Source organism: Syngnathus leptorhynchus, unplaced genomic scaffold, assembly GCF_054491065.1.
Source record: "Syngnathus leptorhynchus isolate UIUO unplaced genomic scaffold, UIUO_Slep HiC_scaffold_461, whole genome shotgun sequence".
Lineage (NCBI taxonomy): Eukaryota > Metazoa > Chordata > Actinopteri > Syngnathiformes > Syngnathidae > Syngnathus > Syngnathus leptorhynchus.
In genome coordinates this window covers 7,501-25,000 of record NW_028232394.1, presented here as the reverse complement: position 1 = coordinate 25,000, position 17,500 = coordinate 7,501, and positions in this window count along the sequence as shown.

Sequence of the window (17,500 nt, the reverse complement as noted above, 5' to 3'; positions counted from 1 at the left end):
GGTGGCTCCATAGCTCCATACTTCCATAGCTCCAGTCAGAGAGTTGGCGAAAATTGCACTAAGTGCGAAAGCCCATTCATTTACAAGGGCGTGTCCGCCAGGCGGCGACATTTCCCCGTTACCGGTGGCTGCGCGGCGGGTGAGTGACAGAGCTTATCCGAGCGGCTGGAACTCTGCGCCGGCGTGGTCGAGCGTGAGGCCCCGGCCCTTTGGCTGCCTGGTACCTAAAACACTTCCATTGATCCAGCCACGGAGGGTGCTGGCTGGTGGCTCCATAGCTCCATAGCTCCATAGCACCAGAGCTCCATAGCTCCATAGCACCAGAGCTCCATAGCTCCATAGCACCAGAGCTCCATAGCACCAGAGCTCCATAGCTCCATAGCACCAGAGCTCCATAGCTCCATAGCACCAGAGCTCCATAGCTCCATAGCACCAGAGCTCCATAGCACCAGAGCTCCATAGCTCCAGCCTGGGTGGCTGGTGGCTCCATAGCTCCATACTTCCATAGCTCCAGTCAGAGAGTTGGCGAAAATTGCACTAAGTGCGAAAGCCCATTCATTTACAAGGGCGTGTCCGCCAGGCGGCGACATTTCCCCGTTACCGGTGGCTGCGCGGCGGGTGAGTGACAGAGCTTATCCGAGCGGCTGGAACTCTGCGCCGGCGTGGTCGAGCGTGAGGCCCCGGCCCTTTGGCTGCCTGGTACCTAAAACACTTCCATTGATCCAGCCACGGAGGGTGCTGGCTGGTGGCTCCATAGCTCCATAGCTCCATAGCACCAGAGCTCCATAGCTCCATAGCACCAGAGCTCCATAGCTCCATAGCACCAGAGCTCCATAGCTCCATAGCACCAGAGCTCCATAGCTCCATAGCACCAGAGCTCCATAGCTCCATAGCACCAGAGCTCCATAGCTCCATAGCTCCAGGGCTCCATAGCTCCAGGGCTCCATAGCTCCATAGCTCCAGGGCTCCATAGCTCCAGGGCTCCAGGGCTCCATAGCTCCAGGGCTCCAGGGCTCCAGGGCTCCATAGCTCCATACCTCCAGAGCTCCATAGCTCCATAGCACCAGAGCTCCATAGCTCCATAGCACCAGAGCTCCATAGCTCCATAGCACCAGAGCTCCATAGCTCCATAGCACCAGAGCTCCATAGCTCCATAGCTCCAGCCTGGGTGGCTGGTGGCTCCATAGCTCCATACTTCCATAGCTCCAGTCAGAGAGTTGGCTAAAATTGCACTAAGTGCGAAAGCCCATTCATTTACAACGGCGTGTCCACAAGGCGGCGACATTTCCCCGTTACCGGTGGCTGCGCGGCGGGTGAGTGACAGAGCTTATCCGAGCGGCTGGAACTCTGCGCCGGCGTGGTCGAGCGTGAGGCCTCGGCCCTTTGGCTGCCTGGTACCTAAAACACTTCCATTGATCCAGCCTCGGAGGGTGCTGGCTGGTGGCTCCATACCTCCATAGCTCCATACCTCCAGAGCTCCATAGCTCCATAGCACCAGAGCTCCATAGCTCCATAGCACCAGAGCTCCATAGCTCCATAGCACCAGAGCTCCATAGCTCCATAGCACCAGAGCTCCATAGCTCCATAGCACCAGAGCTCCATAGCTCCATAGCTCCATAGCACCAGAGCTCCATAGCACCAGAGCTCCATAGCTCCATAGCACCAGAGCTCCATAGCTCCATAGCACCAGAGCTCCATAGCTCCATAGCTCCAGGGCTCCATAGCTCCAGGGCTCCATAGCTCCATAGCTCCATAGCTCCAGGGCTCCATAGCTCCAGGGCTCCAGGGCTCCATAGCTCCAGGGCTCCAGGGCTCCATAGCTCCATACCTCCAGAGCTCCATAGCTCCATAGCGCCATACTTCCATAGCTCCAGAGCTCCATACTTCCATAGCACCAGAGCTCCATAGCTCCAGAGCTCCATAGCTCCAGCCTGGGTGGCTGGTGGCTCCATAGCTCCATACTTCCATAGCTCCAGTCAGAGAGTTGGCGAAAATTGCACTAAGTGCGAAAGCCCATTCATTTACAACGGCGTGTCCACAAGGCGGCGACATTTCCCCGTTACCGGTGGCTGCGCGGCGGGTGAGTGACAGAGCTTATCCGAGCGGCTGGAACTCTGCGCCGGCGTGGTCGAGCGTGAGGCCTCGGCCCTTTGGCTGCCTGGTACCTAAAACACTTCCATTGATCCAGCCACGGAGGGTGCTGGCTGGTGGCTCCATAGCTCCATACCTCCAGAGCTCCAGAGCTCCATAGCACCAGAGCTCCATAGCTCCATAGCACCAGAGCTCCATAGCACCAGAGCTCCATAGCTCCATAGCACCAGAGCTCCATAGCTCCATAGCACCAGAGCTCCATAGCTCCATAGCACCAGAGCTCCATAGCTCCATAGCACCAGAGCTCCATAGCTCCATAGCACCAGAGCTCCATAGCTCCATAGCACCAGAGCTCCATAGCTCCATAGCACCAGAGCTCCATAGCTCCATAGCACCAGAGCTCCATAGCTCCATAGCACCAGAGCTCCATAGCTCCATAGCACCAGAGCTCCATAGCTCCATAGCTCCAGCCTGGGTGGCTGGTGGCTCCATAGCTCCATACTTCCATAGCTCCAGTCAGAGAGTTGGCTAAAATTGCACTAAGTGCGAAAGCCCATTCATTTACAACGGCGTGTCCACAAGGCGGCGACATTTCCCCGTTACCGGTGGCTGCGCGGCGGGTGAGTGACAGAGCTTATCCGAGCGGCTGGAACTCTGCGCCGGCGTGGTCGAGCGTGAGGCCTCGGCCCTTTGGCTGCCTGGTACCTAAAACACTTCCATTGATCCAGCCACGGAGGGTGCTGGCTGGTGGCTCCATAGCTCCATACCTCCAGAGCTCCAGAGCTCCATAGCACCAGAGCTCCATAGCTCCATAGCACCAGAGCTCCATAGCACCAGAGCTCCATAGCTCCATAGCACCAGAGCTCCATAGCTCCATAGCACCAGAGCTCCATAGCTCCATAGCACCAGAGCTCCATAGCTCCATAGCTCCATAGCACCAGAGCTCCATAGCTCCATAGCACCAGAGCTCCATAGCTCCATAGCACCAGAGCTCCATAGCTCCATAGCACCAGAGCTCCATAGCTCCATAGCACCAGAGCTCCATAGCTCCATAGCACCAGAGCTCCATAGCTCCATAGCACCAGAGCTCCATAGCTCCATAGCACCAGAGCTCCATAGCTCCATAGCACCAGAGCTCCATAGCTCCATAGCTCCAGGGCTCCATAGCTCCATAGCTCCAGGGCTCCATAGCTCCAGGGCTCCAGGGCTCCATAGCTCCAGGGCTCCATAGCTCCAGGGCTCCAGGGCTCCATAGCTCCATACCTCCAGAGCTCCATACCTCCAGAGCTCCAGAGCTCCATAGCACCAGAGCTCCATGGCTTCAGAGCTCCATAGCACCATAGCTCCATACCTCCAGAGCTCCAGGGCTCCATAGCTCCATAGCTCCATAGCTCCATAGCTCCATACCTCCAGAGCTCCATAGCACCAGAGCTCCATGGCTCCATAGCTCCAGCCTGGGTGGCTGGTGGCTCCATAGCTCCATACTTCCATAGCTCCAGTCAGAGAGTTGGCGAAAATTGCACTAAGTGCGAAAGCCCATTCATTTACAACGGCGTGTCCGCCAGGCGGCGACATTTCCCCGTTACCGGTGGCTGCGCGGCGGGTGAGTGACAGAGCTTATCCGAGCGGCTGGAACTCTGCGCCGGCGTGGTCGAGCGGCTGGCCTCGGTAGTTGAGGTACCAGGGGTGGGGCGGGGAGCTCCAGGCGGGTCTTGTGAGAGAGTGAAGCCGAGCGGCTGGAACTCTCGGCCGGCCTGGTCGAGCGGCTGGCCTCGGTAGTTGAGGTACCAGGGGCGGGCTGGGGAGCTCCAGGCGGGGCTTGTGAGAGAGTGAAGCCGAGCGGCTGGAACTCTGGGCCGGCCTGGTCGAGCGGCTGGCCTCGGTAGTTGAGGTACCAGGGGTGGGCTGGGGAGCTCCAGGCGGGGCTTGTGAGAGAGTGTAGCCGAGCGGCTGGAACTCTGGGCCGGCGTGGTTGAGCAGCATGCCCGCGGAGGTGGCTCTTCCATAGGCAGGGAGGGTGCTGGAGCTCCACACTTCCATAGGCAGGGAGGGTGCTGGAGCTCCACACTTCCATAGGCAGGGAGGGTGCTGGAGCTCCACACTTCCATAGGCAGGGAGGGTGCTGGAGCTCCACACTTCCATAGGCAGGGAGGGTGCTGGAGCTCCACACTTCCATAGGCAGGGAGGGTGCTGGAGCTCCACACTTCCATAGGCAGGGAGGGTGCTGGCACATCCACACTTCCAGCCACGGAGCATGCTGGCACTTCCACCTTGCTTGCTAAGTCGGCGTGATCTTGCCCAAAAAGTCCCTCCTCACCTCCAGCTGGAAGTGGAAAAAAATCCTCCACCTGCTTGGCCGAGGTTCTGGAAGCCAGCAGCTCGCAGAATGTTGCCAAAGTTTCACTGGAAGGAAAAGAAAAGAGAAGACCGAGTGCGCATTTCACCTACCGCCGAATGTCCACAAGAGGGAAGTGTCACTCCGTCGCAGAATCTGCGCCGACGCACTCGGCACCCTTCGAATTTATGGTGCCGGTGCGGGTGTTCTGGGTGCAAAAAGGCCGCCCAAGTGGTAGAAAAAAATCAGACTTCGTCTCTTAGGTCGAAATTAATGCCAAGTTTTGAAATGCGCTGGCAGGGGTGGACCAGGGCCCGTTAGAAGTGCTTAGGCGAGGTCCTGGAAGCCTAACCCGGCGTGATCTTGTGCAAAAAGCCGCTGCTGAGCTCCAGCTGGAAGTGTAAAAAGAACCGGGCTGGATCAAAAAAAGAACCGGGCGGCCCGTTAAAATTGCTTAGCCGAGGTCCTGGAACCCTAACCCGGCGTGATCTTGTGCAAAAAGCCGCTGCTGAGCTCCAGCTGGAAGTGTAAAAAGAACCGGGCTGGTTCAAAAAAAGAACCGGGCGACCCGTTAGAAGTGCTTAGCCGAGGTCCTGGAAGCCTAACCCGGCGTGATCTTGTGCAAATAGCCGCTGCCGAGCTCCAGCTGGAAGTGTGAAAAGAACCGGGCTGGATAAAAAAAAGAACCGGGCTGGATCAAAAAAGAACCGGGCGACCCGTTAAAATTGCTTAGCCGAGGTCCTGGAAGCCTAACACGGCGTGTTCTTGTGCAAAAAACCGCTCCCGAGCTCCAGCTGGAAGTGTAAAAAGAACCGGGCTGGATAAAAAAAAGAACCGGGCTGGATCAAAAAAGAACCGGGCGACCCGTTAAAATTGCTTAGCCGAGGTCCTGGAAGCCTAACACGGCGTGATCTTGTGCAAAAAGCCGCTCCCGAGCTCCAGCTGGAAGTGTAAAAAGAACCGGGCTGGATAAAAAAAGAACCGGGCTGGATCAAAAAAGAACCGGGCGACCCGTTAAAATTGCTTAGCCGAGGTCCTGGAAGCCTAACACGGCGTGTTCTTGTGCAAAAAGCCGCTCCCAAGCTCCAGCTGGAAGTGTAAAAAGAACCGGGCTGGATAAAAAAAAGAACCGGGCTGGATCAAAAAAGAACCGGGCGACCCGTTAAAATTGCTTAGCCGAGGTCCTGGAAGCCTAACACGGCGTGATCTTGTGCAAAAAGCCGCTCCCGAGCTCCAGCTGGAAGTGTAAAAAGAACCGGGCTGGATAAAAAAAGAACCGGGCTGGATAAAAAAAAGAACCGGGCGACCCGTTAAAATTGCTTAGCCGAGGTCCTGGAAGCCTAACACGGCGTGTTCTTGTGCAAAAAGCCGCTCCCGAGCTCCAGCTGGAAGTGTAAAAAGAACCAGGCTGGATAAAAAAAAGAACCGGGCTGGATCAAAAAAGAACCGGGCGACCCGTTAAAATTGCTTAGCCGAGGTCCTGGAAGCCTAACACGGCGTGATCTTGTGCAAAAAGCCGCTCCCGAGCTCCAGCTGGAAGTGTAAAAAGAACCGGGCTGGATAAAAAAAGAACCGGGCTGGTTCAAAAAAAGAACCGGGCGACCCGTTAGAAGTGCTTAGCCGAGGTCCTGGAAGCCTAACCCGGCGTGATCTTGTGCAAATAGCCGCTGCCGAGCTCCAGCTGGAAGTGTGAAAAGAACCGGGCTGGATAAAAAAAAGAACCGGGCTGGATCAAAAAAGAACCGGGCGACCGAGCTCATTTACAACGGCGTGTCCGCCAGGCGGCGACATTTCCCCGTTACCGGTGGCTGCGCGGCGGGTGAGTGACAGAGCTTATCCGAGCGGCTGGAACTCTGCGCCGGCGTGGTCGAGCGGCTGGCCTCGGTAGTTGAGGTACCAGGGGTGGGGCGGGGAGCTCCAGGCGGGTCTTGTGAGAGAGTGAAGCCGAGCGGCTGGAACTCTCGGCCGGCCTGGTCGAGCGGCTGGCCTCGGTAGTTGAGGTACCAGGGGCGGGCTGGGGAGCTCCAGGCGGGGCTTGTGAGAGAGTGAAGCCGAGCGGCTGGAACTCTGGGCCGGCCTGGTCGAGCGGCTGGCCTCGGTAGTTGAGGTACCAGGGGTGGGCTGGGGAGCTCCAGGCGGGGCTTGTGAGAGAGTGTAGCCGAGCGGCTGGAACTCTGGGCCGGCGTGGTTGAGCAGCATGCCCGCGGAGGTGGCTCTTCCATAGGCAGGGAGGGTGCTGGAGCTCCACACTTCCATAGGCAGGGAGGGTGCTGGAGCTCCACACTTCCATAGGCAGGGAGGGTGCTGGAGCTCCACACTTCCATAGGCAGGGAGGGTGCTGGAGCTCCACACTTCCATAGGCAGGGAGGGTGCTGGAGCTCCACACTTCCATAGGCAGGGAGGGTGCTGGAGCTCCACACTTCCATAGGCAGGGAGGGTGCTGGCACATCCACACTTCCAGCCACGGAGCATGCTGGCACTTCCACCTTGCTTGCTAAGTCGGCGTGATCTTGCCCAAAAAGTCCCTCCTCACCTCCAGCTGGAAGTGGAAAAAAATCCTCCACCTGCTTGGCCGAGGTTCTGGAAGCCAGCAGCTCGCAGAATGTTGCCAAAGTTTCACTGGAAGGAAAAGAAAAGAGAAGACCGAGTGCGCATTTCACCTACCGCCGAATGTCCACAAGAGGGAAGTGTCACTCCGTCGCAGAATCTGCGCCGACGCACTCGGCACCCTTCGAATTTATGGTGCCGGTGCGGGTGTTCTGGGTGCAAAAAGGCCGCCCAAGTGGTAGAAAAAAATCAGACTTCGTCTCTTAGGTCGAAATTAATGCCAAGTTTTGAAATGCGCTGGCAGGGGTGGACCAGGGCCCGTTAGAAGTGCTTAGGCGAGGTCCTGGAAGCCTAACCCGGCGTGATCTTGTGCAAAAAGCCGCTGCTGAGCTCCAGCTGGAAGTGTAAAAAGAACCGGGCTGGATCAAAAAAAGAACCGGGCGGCCCGTTAAAATTGCTTAGCCGAGGTCCTGGAACCCTAACCCGGCGTGATCTTGTGCAAAAAGCCGCTGCTGAGCTCCAGCTGGAAGTGTAAAAAGAACCGGGCTGGTTCAAAAAAAGAACCGGGCGACCCGTTAGAAGTGCTTAGCCGAGGTCCTGGAAGCCTAACCCGGCGTGATCTTGTGCAAATAGCCGCTGCCGAGCTCCAGCTGGAAGTGTGAAAAGAACCGGGCTGGATAAAAAAAAGAACCGGGCTGGATCAAAAAAGAACCGGGCGACCCGTTAAAATTGCTTAGCCGAGGTCCTGGAAGCCTAACACGGCGTGTTCTTGTGCAAAAAACCGCTCCCGAGCTCCAGCTGGAAGTGTAAAAAGAACCGGGCTGGATAAAAAAAAGAACCGGGCTGGATCAAAAAAGAACCGGGCGACCCGTTAAAATTGCTTAGCCGAGGTCCTGGAAGCCTAACACGGCGTGATCTTGTGCAAAAAGCCGCTCCCGAGCTCCAGCTGGAAGTGTAAAAAGAACCGGGCTGGATAAAAAAAGAACCGGGCTGGATCAAAAAAGAACCGGGCGACCCGTTAAAATTGCTTAGCCGAGGTCCTGGAAGCCTAACACGGCGTGTTCTTGTGCAAAAAGCCGCTCCCAAGCTCCAGCTGGAAGTGTAAAAAGAACCGGGCTGGATAAAAAAAAGAACCGGGCTGGATCAAAAAAGAACCGGGCGACCCGTTAAAATTGCTTAGCCGAGGTCCTGGAAGCCTAACACGGCGTGATCTTGTGCAAAAAGCCGCTCCCGAGCTCCAGCTGGAAGTGTAAAAAGAACCGGGCTGGATAAAAAAAGAACCGGGCTGGATAAAAAAAAGAACCGGGCGACCCGTTAAAATTGCTTAGCCGAGGTCCTGGAAGCCTAACACGGCGTGTTCTTGTGCAAAAAGCCGCTCCCGAGCTCCAGCTGGAAGTGTAAAAAGAACCAGGCTGGATAAAAAAAAGAACCGGGCTGGATCAAAAAAGAACCGGGCGACCCGTTAAAATTGCTTAGCCGAGGTCCTGGAAGCCTAACACGGCGTGATCTTGTGCAAAAAGCCGCTCCCGAGCTCCAGCTGGAAGTGTAAAAAGAACCGGGCTGGATAAAAAAAGAACCGGGCTGGATAAAAAAAAGAACCGGGCGACCCGTTAAAATTGCTTAGCCGAGGTCCTGGAAGCCTAACACGGCGTGATCTTGTGCAAAAAGCCGCTCCCGAGCTCCAGCTGGAAGTGTAAAAAGAACCAGGCTGGATAAAAAAAAGAACCGGGCTGGATCAAAAAAGAACCGGGCGACCCGTTAAAATTGCTTAGCCGAGGTCCTGGAAGCCTAACACGGCGTGTTCTTGTGCAAAAAGCCGCTCCCGAGCTCCAGCTGGAAGTGTAAAAAGAACCAGGCTGGATAAAAAAAAGAACCGGGCTGGTTCAAAAAAGAACCGGGCAACCCGTTAAAATTGCTTAGCCGAGGTCCTGGAAGCCTAACACGGCGTGTTCTTGTGCAAAAAGCCGCTCCCGAGCTCCAGCTGGAAGTGTAAAAAGAACCAGGCTGGATAAAAAAAAGAACCGGGCTGGATCAAAAAAGAACCGGGCGACCCGTTAAAATTGCTTAGCCGAGGTCCTGGAAGCCTAACACGGCGTGTTCTTGTGCAAAAAGCCGCTCCCGAGCTCCAGCTGGAAGTGTAAAAAGAACCAGGCTGGATAAAAAAAAGAACCGGGCTGGTTCAAAAAAGAACCGGGCAACCCGTTAAAATTGCTTAGCCGAGGTCCTGGAAGCCTAACACGGCGTGATCTTGTGCAAAAAGCCGCTCCCGAGCTCCAGCTGGAAGTGTAAAAAGAACCGGGCTGGATAAAAAAAGAACCGGGCTGGATAAAAAAAAAGAACCGGGCGACCCGTTAAAATTGCTTAGCCGAGGTCCTGGAAGCCTAACACGGCGTGATCTTGTGCAAAAAGCCGCTCCCGAGCTCCAGCTGGAAGTGTAAAAAGAACCAGGCTGGATAAAAAAAAGAACCGGGCTGGATCAAAAAAGAACCGGGCGACCCGTTAAAATTGCTTAGCCGAGGTCCTGGAAGCCTAACACGGCGTGTTCTTGTGCAAAAAGCCGCTCCCGAGCTCCAGCTGGAAGTGTAAAAAGAACCAGGCTGGATAAAAAAAAGAACCGGGCTGGATCAAAAAAGAACCGGGCGACCCGTTAAAATTGCTTAGCCGAGGTCCTGGAAGCCTAACACGGCGTGTTCTTGTGCAAAAAGCCGCTCCCGAGCTCCAGCTGGAAGTGTAAAAAGAACCAGGCTGGATAAAAAAAAGAACCGGGCTGGATCAAAAAAGAACCGGGCGACCCGTTAAAATTGCTTAGCTGAGGTCCTGGAAGCCTAACACGGCGTGATCTTGTGCAAAAAGCCGCTCCCGAGCTCCAGCTGGAAGTGTAAAAAGAACCGGGCTGGATAAAAAAAAAGAACCGGGCTGGTTCAAAAAAGAACCGGGCAACCCGTTAAAATTGCTTAGCCGAGGTCCTGGAAGCCTAACCCGGCGTGATCTTGCCCGAAAGTCGGCCTCTATACTTCCATTTTAGGTACCAGGGGCTATTAGTGTACTTGGTCCCACTAGTCAGTGTACTCATCCAGTTACCCCCCGTTTTCCAAAACACCATCGGCACGTATAAGGGGGGGACTCTTGAGAGAGATGAGGTATATGGCAGCGCAACACCAATCCGCTCCGCGCTGGTTCCCATGTCGGCTACGGATGAATAAAACCAGCCTGTCCCCCCTGGAGCTCACGAGACACGGAATTTTTTCTAAGTGCCAACGGCTCTTCCGAGCAAACGTGTCCGCTCCGGCTGGTTCCCCCGTCGGCCTCGAATGACGAAAAATGCCGGTCTCCGCCCGGAGCTCATGACAAACGAAAAATTTTCTAAGTGCCAACGGCACTAGCGAGCGAATGTGTCCGCTCGGCGCTGGTTCCCGGGTCGAACCCGGAAGACGAAAAACGCCGCTCTCCGCCCGGAGCTCATGACAAACGAAAAATTTTCTAAGTGCCAACGGCACTAGCGAGCGAATGTGTCCGCTCGGCGCTGGTTCCCGGGTCGAACCCGGAAGACGAAAAACGCCGCTCTCCGCCCGGAGCTCATGACAAACGAAAAATTTTCTAAGTGCCAACGGCACTAGCGAGCGAATGTGTCCGCTCGGCGCTGGTTCCCGGGTCGAACCCGGAAGACGAAAAACGCCGCTCTCCGCCCGGAGCTCATGACAAACGAAAAATTTTCTAAGTGCCAACGGCACTAGCGAGCGAATGTGTCCGCTCGGCGCTGGTTCCCGGGTCGAACCCGGAAGACGAAAAACGCCGCTCTCCGCCCGGAGCTCATGACAAACGAAAAATTTTCTAAGTGCCAACGGCACTAGCGAGCGAATGTGTCCGCTCGGCGCTGGTTCCCGGGTCGAACCCGGAAGACAAAAAACGCCGGTCTCCGCCCGGAGCTCATGACAAACGAAAAATTTTCTAAGTGCCAACGGCACTAGCGAGCGAATGTGTCCGCTCGGCGCTGGTTCCCGGGTCGAACCCGGAAGACGAAAAACGCCGCTCTCCGCCCGGAGCTCATGACAAACGAAAAATTTTCTAAGTGCCAACGGCACTTGCGAGCGAATGTGTCCGCTCGGCGCTGGTTCCCGGGTCGGACCCGGAAGACGAAAAACGCCGGTCTCCGCCCGGAGCTCATGACAAACGAAAAATTTTCTAAGTGCCAACGGCACTAGCGAGCGAATGTGTCCGCTCGGCGCTGGTTCCCGGGTCGGACCCGGAAGACGAAAAACGCCGGTCCTCGCCTGGAGGTCCCAGCAAAATCGGCGAAAAAACGACTAAGTGTCAACTTTCGAAAAAACGACTAAGTGCCCACGGCTCTGCGGGGCTTGTGAGTCCGCCCCGCGCCGGTTCGGTGGTCGGCCTCAAAAAGCAAAAAATCAGCCTCTCTCCCTGGAGCTCACCTCGAGGTACCAGGGGGTGAGGTACCCGGGCTAAGGTGCAGTACCTTTTTTGGTCTTCAGGTGCGCCAGAGTACAATGAAATGGTCCCAGTAGTCAGTGTACTCATCGACTTTCCCCCCGTTTTCCAAAGCACCTCGTTTACGAGTATGGAGGAGATGGTGCTGGTCTCCCCACGGCGTCGGACACGCCGTCCTCGACAGCACAAGGTCGGATAGAAGACCTGGAAAGCGCCGTGGCACGCGCTGGAGGTGGGCACTTTGGCGAAAAAACGACTAAGTGTCAACTTTCGAAAAAACGACTAAGTGTCAACTTTCGAAAAAACGGCTAAGTGTCAACTTTCGAAAAAACGACTAAGTGTCACCTCTCTGAAAAAATGGCAAAGTGTCGCCTCTCTGAAATTTTTCTAAGTGCCCACGGCTCTGCGGGCTCGTGCATCCGAGCCGCGCCGGTTCTGCAACCGGCCTAGAATGACGAAAAATAACGGTCTCCTCCTGGAGCTCACAGCCAATTGTGGCGAAAAAGTGGCAAAGTGCCCACGGCCCTGCCGAGCTTTGGCGTCCGCTCAGCGCCGGTGCCGCAGTCGGCCTCGAATGACGAAAAATGACGGTCTCCTCCTGGAGCTCACAGCCAACTTGGCAAAAAGTTTCTAAGTGCCCACGGCCCTGCCGAGCTTTGGCGTCCGCCCAGCGCCGGTTCCGCAGTCGGCCTCGAATGACGAAAAATAACGGTCTCCTCCTGGAGCTCACAGCCAACTTGGCAAAAAGTTTCTAAGTGCCCACGGCCCTGCCGAGCTTTGGCGTCCGCTCAGCGCCGGTTCCGCAGTCGGCCTCGAATGACGAAAAATAACGGTCTCCTCCTGGAGCTCACAGCCAACTTGGCAAAAAGTTTCTAAGTGCCCACGGCCCTGCCGAGCTTTGGCGTCCGCCCAGCGCCGGTTCCGCAGTCGGCCTCGAATGACGAAAAATAACGGTCTCCTCCTGGAGCTCACAGCCAACTTGGCAAAAAGTTTCTAAGTGCCCACGGCCCTGCCGAGCTTTGGCGTCCGCTCAGCGCCGGTTCCGCAGTCGGCCTCGAATGACGAAAAATAACGGTCTCCTCCTGGAGCTCACAGCCAACTTGGCAAAAAGTTTCTAAGTGCCCACGGCCCTGCCGAGCTTTGGCGTCCGCCCAGCGCCGGTTCCGCAGTCGGCCTCGAATGACGAAAAATAACGGTCTCCTCCTGGAGCTCACAGCCAACTTGGCAAAAAGTTTCTAAGTGCCCACGGCCCTGCCGAGCTTTGGCGTCCGCCCAGCGCCGGTTCCGCAGTCGGCCTCGAATGACGAAAAATAACGGTCTCCTCCTGGAGCTCACAGCCAACTTGGCAAAAAGTTTCTAAGTGCCCACGGCCCTGCCGAGCTTTGGCGTCCGCCCAGCGCCGGTTCCGCAGTCGGCCTCGAATGACGAAAAATAACGGTCTCCTCCTGGAGCTCACAGCCAACTTGGCAAAAAGTTTCTAAGTGCCCACGGCCCTGCCGAGCTTTGGCGTCCGCCCAGCGCCGGTTCCGCAGTCGGCCTCGAATGACGAAAAATAACGGTCTCCTCCTGGAGCTCACAGCCAACTTGGCAAAAAGTTTCTAAGTGCCCACGGCCCTGCCGAGCTTTGGCGTCCGCCCAGCGCCGGTTCCGCAGTCGGCCTCGAATGACGAAAAATAACGGTCTCCTCCTGGAGCTCACAGCCAACTTGGCAAAAAGTTTCTAAGTGCCCACGGCCCTGCCGAGCTTTGGCGTCCGCCCAGCGCCGGTTCCGCAGTCGGCCTCGAATGACGAAAAATAACGGTCTCCTCCTGGAGCTCACAGCCAACTTGGCAAAAAGTTTCTAAGTGCCCACGGCCCTGCCGAGCTTTGGCGTCCGCCCAGCGCCGGTTCCGCAGTCGGCCTCGAATGACGAAAAATAACGGTCTCCTCCTGGAGCTCACAGCCAACTTGGCAAAAAGTTTCTAAGTGCCCACGGCCCTGCCGAGCTTTGGCGTCCGCCCAGCGCCGGTTCCGCAGTCGGCCTCGAATGACGAAAAATAACGGTCTCCTCCTGGAGCTCACAGCCAACTTGGCAAAAAGTTTCTAAGTGTCACATCTCTCAAAAAACGGCTAAGTGTCGACTTTCGAAAAAACGGCAAAGTGTCACATCTCTGAAAAAACGGCTAAGTGTCGACTTTCGAAAAAACGGCTAAGTGTCAACTTTCGAAAAAACGGCTAAGTGTCGCCTCTCTGAAAAAACGGCAAAGTGTCAACTTTCGAAAAAACGACAGAGTGTCGCCTCTCTGAAAAAACGACTAAGTGTCGACTCTGAGAAAATGGCAAAGTGCCCACGGCTCTGCGGGCTCGTGCATCCGACCCGCGCCGGTTCCCCAGCCGGCCTGATATAAGGCAAAACCAGCCTCTCCGCCTGGAGCTCAGAGCCAACTTGGCGAATATTTTCTAAGTGCCCACGGCTCTGCGTGGCTACGGCGTCTGCCCAGCGCCGGTTCCTGGGTCGAACCCCGAGGACGAGGAATGCCGGTCTCCGCCTGGAGGTCCCAGCTTAATCGGCGAAAATTTTCTAAGTGCCCACGGCTCTGCCGGGCTCGTGCATCCGACCCGCGCCGGTTCCCCAGCCGGCCTGAAATAAGGCAAAACCAGGCTCTCCCCCTGGAGCTCAGAGCCAATTGTGGCGAAAAAACGACTAAGTGTCAACTTTCGAAAAAACGACTAAGTGTCAACTTTCCAAAAAAACGGCTAAGTGTCGACTTTCGAAAAAACGGCTAAGTGTCAACTTTCGAAAAAACGACTAAGTGTCGCCTCTGAAAAAACGACTAAGTGTCGCCTCTCTGAAAAAACGACTAAGTGCCCACGGCTCTGCGGGGCTTGTGAGTCCGCCCCGCGCCGGTTCGGCGGTCGGCCTCAAAAAGCGAAAAATCAGCCTCTCTCCCTGGAGCTCACCAAAAATTTGTCGAAATTTTTCTAAGTTCTCCTCGAGGTACCAGGGGGTGAGGTACCCGGGCTAAGGTGCAGTACCTTTTTTGGTCTTCAGGTGCGCCAGAGTACAATGAAATGGTCCCAGTAGTCAGTGTACTCATCGACTTTCCCCCCGTTTTCCAAAGCACCCCGTTTACGAATATGGAGGAGATGGTGCTGGTCTCCCCACGGCGTCGGACACGCCGTCCTCGACAGCACAAGGTCGGATAGAAGACCTGAAAAGCGCCGTGGCACGCGCTGGAGGTGTCACTGTGGCGAAAAAGTGACTAAGTGTCAACTTTCGAAAAAACGGCTAAGTGTCAACTTTCGAAAAAACGGCTAAGTGTCAACTTTCGAAAAAACGGCTAAGTGTCACCTCTCTGAAAAAACGGCAAAGTGTCAACTTTCGAAAAAACGACTAAGTGTCAACTTTCGAAAAAACGACTAAGTGTCACCTCTCTGAAAAAATGGCAAAGTGTCAACTGCGAATGTGGTGGTGCATGGAAGGAAGTGGAGGACGGCCGCCTCCTTAAACACAGGCCGGAGAGGAGCGTCAGGGCCAGGCTCCTCAAACATGGACCGAGTGTCGCCCTTAACACAGACCAAGGGGAGGACGGCCGCCTCCTTAAACACAGGCCGGAGAGGAGCGTCAGGGCCAGGCTCCTCAAACATGGACCGAGTGTCGCCCTTAACACAGACCAAGGGGAGGACGGCCGCCTCCTTAAACACAGGCCGGAGAGGAGCGTCAGGGCCAGGCTCCTCAAACATGGACCGAGTGTCGCCCTTAACACAGACCAAGGGGAGGACGGCCGCCTCCTTAAACACAGGCCGGAGAGGAGCGTCAGGGCCAGGCTCCTCAAACATGGACAGAGTGTCGCCCTTAACACAGACCAAGGGGAGGACGGCCGCCTCCTTAAACACAGGCCGGAGAGGAGCGTCAGGGCCAGGCTCCTCAAACATGGACCGAGTGTCGCCCTTAACACAGACCAAGGGGAGGACGGCCGCCTCCTTAAACACAGGCCGGAGAGGAGCGTCAGGGCCAGGCTCCTCAAACATGGACAGAGTGTCGCCCTTAACACGGACCAAGGGGAGGACGGCCGCCTCCTTAAACACAGGCCGGAGAGGAGCGTCAGGGCCAGGCTCCTCAAACATGGACCGAGTGTCGCCCTTAACACGGACCAAGGGGAGGACGGCCGCCTCCTTAAACACAGGCCGGAGAGGAGCGTCAGGGCCAGGCTCCTCAAACATGGACCGAGTGTCGCCCTTAACACAGACCAAGGGGAGGACGGCCGCCTCCTTAAACACAGGCCGGAGAGGAGCGTCAGGGCCAGGCTCCTCAAACATGGACCGAGTGTCGCCCTTAACACGGACCAAGGGGAGGACGGCCGCCTCCTTAAACACAGGCCGGAGAGGAGCGTCAGGGCCAGGCTCCTCAAACATGGACCGAGTGTCGCCCTTAACACGGACCAAGGGGAGGACGGCCGCCTCCTTAAACACAGGCCGGAGAGGAGCGTCAGGGCCAGGCTCCTCAAACATGGACAGAGTGTCGCCCTTAACACAGACCAAGCGGAGGACGGCCGCCTCCCTAAATACAGGCCGAACCGGAGCGCGAGTGTCGCTCCTTAAACACGGACCGAGTGGAGGACGGCCGCCTCCTTAAACACAGGCCGAACAAAATGACACAAAGTGTCAACTGCGAATGTTGTCCATCCAAGGAAGGAGCGTGATGCCCGGCCGGCTCCTTAAACACAGGCCGAGAGTCGCCCCGGACGGTCCGCCTCGCGGCGCCCGTCTGCTCGGATAAAATGACACAAAGTGTCAACTACGAATGTTGTCCATCCAAGGAGGGAGCGTGATGCCCGGCCGGCTCCGAAAACACAGGCCGAGAGTCGCCCCGGACGGTCCGCCTCGCGGCGCCCGTCTGCTCGGATAAAATGACACAAAGTGTCAACTGCGAATGTTGTCCATCCAAGGAAGGAGCGTGATGCCCGGCCGGCTCCTTAAACACAGGCCGAGAGTCGCCCCGGACGGTCCGCCTCGCGGCGCCCGCCCGATCGGATAAAATGACACAAAGTGTCAACTACGAATGTTGTCCATCCAAGGAAGGAGCGTGATGCCCGGCCGGCTCCTTAAACACAGGCCGAGAGTCGCCCCGGACGGTCGCCTCGCGGCGCCCGTCTGCTCGGATAAAATGACACAAAGTGTCAACTACGAATGTTGTCCATCCAAGGAGGGAGCGTGATGCCCGGCCGGCTCCGAAAACACAGGCCGAGAGTCGCCCCGGACGGTCCGCCTCGCGGCGCCCGTCTGCTCGGATAAAATGACACAAAGTGTCAACTGCGAATGTTGTCCATCCAAGGAAGGAGCGTGATGCCCGGCCGGCTCCTTAAACACAGGCCGAGAGTCGCCCCGGACGGTCCGCCTCGCGGCGCCCGCCCGCTCGGATAAAATGACACAAAGTGTCAACTACGAATGTTGTCCATCCAAGGAAGGAGCGTGATGCCCGGCCGGCTCCTTAAACACAGGCCGAGAGTCGCCCCGGACGGTCCGCCTCTCGAGGCGCCCGCCCGCTCGGATAAAATGACACAAAGTGTCAACTACGAATGTTGTCCATCCAAGGAGGGAGCGTGATGCCCGGCCGGCTCCGAAAACACAGGCCGAGAGTCGCCCCGGACGGTCCGCCTCGCGGCGCCCGTCTGCTCGGATAAAATGACACAAAGTGTCAACTACGAATGTTGTCCATCCAAGGAGGGAGCGTGAGGCCCGGCCGGCTCCGAAAACACAGGCCGAGAGTCGCCCCGGACGGTCCGCCTCTCGAGGCGCCCGCCCGCTCGGATAAAATGACACAAAGTGTCAACTACGAATGTTGTCCATCCAAGGAGGGAGCGTGATGCCCGGCCGGCTCCGAAAACACAGGCCGAGATTCGACCCCGGACGGGCCGTCTTCTCCCGGCGCCCGCCCGCGTACGCCCCCCATCCCCGGTCGCCCGTCTGCTCCCGGCGGGCCTCCGAGTACCCCCTCACCCAACTGACCGACTGGCACTCATGACCCGCCTTGGTAGGGCCCCCATCGGCCTCGGCTCGTCCGACGTCGGGTGGACGGTTCCTACCCACTGCGGGTCGCAC